This window comes from Stegastes partitus, unplaced genomic scaffold (assembly GCF_000690725.1).
Source record: "Stegastes partitus isolate 25-593 unplaced genomic scaffold, Stegastes_partitus-1.0.2 Scaffold424, whole genome shotgun sequence".
Lineage (NCBI taxonomy): Eukaryota > Metazoa > Chordata > Actinopteri > Pomacentridae > Stegastes > Stegastes partitus.
The window spans coordinates 535,204-540,050 of NW_007578155.1; the positions used below are offsets into that span (position 1 = coordinate 535,204).

The 4,847-nt window shown below is 44.0% G+C and overlaps 1 protein-coding gene across 1 annotated transcript in view; it reads right to left on the reverse strand.

Moving 5' to 3' along the window:
• wdr33 (WD repeat domain 33) overlaps positions 1–4,607 on the reverse strand; it is a 31,905-nt gene extending 27,298 nt beyond the window's left edge. The window contains exon 1 of the mRNA XM_008285966.1: positions 4,420–4,607. The gene's annotated coding sequence lies outside the window, so the exon portion shown is untranslated. The remainder of the gene's footprint in view (positions 1–4,419) is intronic.
• Between the last annotated feature and the right edge of the window lie 240 nt (positions 4,608–4,847).

Consider the following 4,847-nt stretch of genomic DNA (forward strand, 5'->3'; position numbering starts at 1 on the left):
TCATGGTGGCAGCAGAGAGCATTGTGGGAGTTTAGCAGCAACGGGACCATGACAGAGACTCTGAGGAGGTTCAGGACCTCCAAGCAGAACTCGTGTTTCAAACAAACTGAGACAGACTGTGTCAAATGTGATCAGTCTGTATTATTGATAAATTGAGTGTTGATATGAAATCCTGATGTTCAAGCCGTTCTGTTCAGTTTAAGAATGTACTGATCTGCACTGATGAGGACATAAAGTACAAAATACAACATCCGGCTGACATGAGCTGCAGGTTCCTGTCAAACATGTCCCAACATAATGTTATAAATGAAGCTTTGTGTTGCTTCAGAGATGCTGACCAATCAGATTCTACATTTGGAACATGCAACAAAAATCACCTCTTTTATTTGTTACAGTGGAAAAGATCCAAAGCTGATCAGAAGCATCGGTATCAGATCCGCTCCAGCTGCATGTTTACAGGATCAATCAGGCAAAGTGGATCGATCAGCTGAAGTGGACTGATCAGCATGAATCGTTTCCTCCTGACCTGGACTCTATCAGATCAGGAAGCAGCTGATCTTCACAATCCCGGTTCTAACTGACCAACATGGCTGCTCCAATCAGCCGCCAGGCATCCATCATCTCTACACCGTAATCCTCACCAGAGTGGTGGGGGGCTGGAGCCTATCCCAGCTGACTCAGGGTGAAGGCAGGTTCACCTGGACAGGTAACCAGTCTATCACAGGGCTACACTTAGAGACAGACAACCAAGCACACTCACATTCACACCTACGGACAATTTACAATCACCAATTAACCTCAGCATGTTTCTGGACTGTGGGAGGAAGCCGGAGAACCCGGAGAGAACCCACGCTGCACGGGGAGAACATGGAGACTCCACGCAGGAAGATCCCGGGTGTCCTCACCGGGACGCCGACCACCGACCTTCTAGCTGTGAGGCCACGGTGCTAACCACTGATCCACCTGCAGCCCACCGCCAGATATTTTCATGATTAACTGATGGACAAATCAAAGTGCTCAGCACTGACAGACTGTTTGTAGATGAGGAGGTGTCACTGTTACACCTCCAGAGGAAGACCTTTTCCCTCAGATGACCCCCTCAGCCTCTCTTTTCTTCTCTGCAGATATTAGAAAACATTCAAGGGTTGCCAGTTTCACTTGGATGTAATTTTAGACACGTCTGGTTGCATCAACAAACATGAAGCTGCTCCCTCCTGCCTGATAAACAGCCGTCATGTATCTGGCTGCTGTTTGGATGTAGGAAGAAAGATGCAGACGGGAAAGGATCTGGACAAAAAAGAACCTGGGCAGCAGTTGTAAGGTGCTTTACAGTCAGTAAACTGGAAAACTGCTCCAACTAAAAGATTAGCAGCAGCCCTCTGAGGACCTGAAACAGGTGAATGTAGTCACATGTCCCAGAGTTACAGCAGAGGGAAGCCGCTGGTCTACCTTTAGATCTGAAATGATTGACGACCGTCAGTACTCAAGGTTTTGACAACATTTTTGTGCACTGGGAGAGTTAGCCTAGTTTATACATCTTGATTTTAGGTCTCTACCTCAAAGTTGATTTTGAAACTTCCATTACAGTTTATCTCATTTTTCTTTCTGTGTTTTAGAGGTTTTTATAATATTTTCTACATCTTACAGGTGTTAAATTGACCAAACTCAAAGTTAGCTTTGACTTTTGACACTTACAAAACACTTTTGTAAAATGTTTTCCTATGTTCAAAAGTCTTAGTGACCATTTCAGCTCTGCTCTCACATCGAGTTATTATTTACTTGTTTGCTCTTTATTTAGTGTATCAAGGTAAGCTCATTCTGTCGTCCGTTTTCTGGATGCATGTGTGTTTTTGTGTATATTTATTGATTTGTTTTACTGCTTATATACCATTGAAAGTATTCGGCTTTCTGTGTGAATTGTATTAAGTTTTTTACAATTCTAAATAAAGTTGTTAAATCCAACATTTCTCCCTCCTGATCATTTAAAATAACTCATGATTTTTATTGTTATTAACTGAAATGAAACCATGTGTCCTGATATAATGTTCAACCCTCACCGGTGCACCTCTATAAACACGCGAGAATAGAATAAAACTTTGTAAACCTCAGGGAAATTGTTGTAGTGATTCAATCCTAAACTACCTATTTCTTTCCTGTCCTTTACTATTTTATTATTCTCTGCCAAGCCTCAGCACAAATCCCCAAAAACTTCACAATTCAAGAGAAGACTTTTGACACATTTGAAAAATGAAATTCAACTTTTTGAGGATCCACATTAAACACATCAGAATCATCCTGTTTCTGCTGCTTAAAACAAACAGAACTCCCTTGTCTGACAGAACATCGCTGAGTTTCTTACTTTACTGAAAAACAGTTTAAGCTGCAGTTCCACATGAGCAAAAACAGGAGAGAAACTCAGAACAAAGATTTGACTGCGAAAAGAAATCAGCTGTATAGAAATATTTCACTGGAGAGAAGATTATGTGCACCAAATACAGGCTGGTAAGTTTGATTATTTACATGAGCAGCACAAAGTTCTGTATGAAAGGAGAAAAGATTAGGATAAATCAAAAGATAAAAACTATTTTTGCTTAAAAGGATGAATCAAAAAAGACGACATTTTCTGTGCAGCTGCACTCCTCTACAAAATCACCCCAATCGTTTTGGAATTATTCATTCGTTACAAATAAAGTTACTCAAATCCCTGCTTCATTTACATCACAATATATTGCAGAAAAGCTAAATATTACATTGTCAGTTTTGTTATGAGTCATCATGGTAAATGGTCTGCACTTATAAAGCGCTTTTCTACCTTTGCAGCACTCAAAGTGCTTTACAATGTTTTCTCATTCACACATTCACACACCAATGGTGACAGAGCTGCCATGCAAGGCGCTAGCCTGCCATTGGGAGCAACTTCGGGTTCAGTGTCTTGCCCAAGGACACTTCAACAGTGGAGGGGGCGGAGATCGAACCGCCAACCTTTCGATCAGAGGGCAACTGCTCCATCACCTGAGCCACAGCTGCCCATGCAGCTCTAAGACGTACTCGAGTTTCCAGAAACATGCAGGAGTTTCATCCTGAGTAACAGTGATTACAGTCATCATGGAGAACCGAGAACCGAGCCAGACTCACTGTGACACCACACGTATACACACTGGTGCCATTTACGTCATTTATTTTAAAACAAAAATATCATCTGATCCCTGACAGATCAATTATTCATCAGCCAAATAAGAAGCATAAAGAAAAACATCCAAAGAAACTCTGAGGATCTGAGGGCTGCTGCTGCTGTTTAACTTCAGTTCATTACTACAAACATCTGGCGGTTTGGTGTCAGAACGCAGCAGCAGCTTCCAGCAGTTCGCTTCTCTCCTGCTCTCTGTGCTCACATAGACTGCACTTTAACACAGAGGTCCTGAGTTACAGGTGTTTCTGTTGTCAGGCAGCAAAATCAGGATGACACAGTGACTGAGAGGCATTCAGACGGCACGTTAACCAGCAGCCACTTCATTCAAAACACTGACTTTAAAACGTCGTCCGACAACAAAGTCAAGTTAAAGACGACGTCTGAATTCAGCTGCATCAACAAGAACTCAGTCGTCTGCTAAAATCAGAGAACCATGCTGACCTTTTTTTAACATTCACACTTTGTTTTTAAAAACCTTTGACTCAACAAATTGTTTCTCTAATTTATTTTCATGACATTGGAGATTTTAGTGTATAAACCTTTGTTTCCATGTCAGTCTGAGCTGCTTCATACAGTCACACAGTTTGTCACAACAAGTGCAATGAAATGCTCATTTGGCCGTTTTAGAGGAAACTAAACCGTTTCGATGAATCGACTGATTAGTAGAGCAGCAGGCGGATTAATACTCGTTGGCAGCAGTTCTGGTTCTGACCCTGCTGCCGAGGCTAAACCCTACTGTGTCCTGAGGATATTATGGGTTGTCCTCACACTGTCTCACAGAAGCAGCGGCTGAAACTCTGCAGGTTTTGAGGATGTTGTGAAGACACGAGGTTAGATGGCTGAGCTGCTGCTAACACGGAGCTGCTGCTAACAGGCTCAGACTCACTGACAGACGCTCTCGGAGCGTTTCACCGTTCAGACTCAGTCGGTCTCCTGCCGGTGCTTCGGCCGTTTACCGATCGATTGTGTTTAAATCTCTCGAACCTCCTGATGCTACTTCTACCACCGCGGTTAGCTTTAGCGGCTAACGCAGCCAGCAGGCTAACTGTTAGCGGGTAGCTCGGCTTGTAAACACGCTGAAACAATAGGAAGTGGTGAAGGAGGTGTTTCAATGAAATAACCCCCTCAGGTGTGTCAGGTGTGTCAGAACGGGCAGTTTGGTTGCTGTTCTGTTGTGATTGTAGCGGGGTTAATGGCGGCCCTGCTCGGCAGCAGCTCCAAACACTTACCGAGGATCTCCGCAGCGAAGCGGCCTAGGTGTCTTTCATGAACCGGTCCGAATCCTCCGTGAAGCTCCGCTCTGCAGGAACATGAACGTCTCACGCGTTATTCAGCCCAAATCTCAGCAGCTTTCTGCCTTTAGCCGCCAGCAGACTCCATCATGACGATCCTTCTTCTCGGCCCTGCTGAAATGCATGCCGGGAGATTTTCGTAACGGGCGGGAGAGCGCAGCGTCATGACGCAAAGGATTCTGGGAGAGTGAGTTTTACTTCGAAAGCTGGTGAAAATGCTAAAACCACAGACTGTATAACAGATGGACGTAGCAACCGGCCCTGAAACATGAAGCCAACCCAGAAGTGTCAGAAACCTGCAGCATCACTACGTCCACTAGCTGCTGGCTCCACAAAGCCCTGGCTCCCATAGACTGGAACTGGAA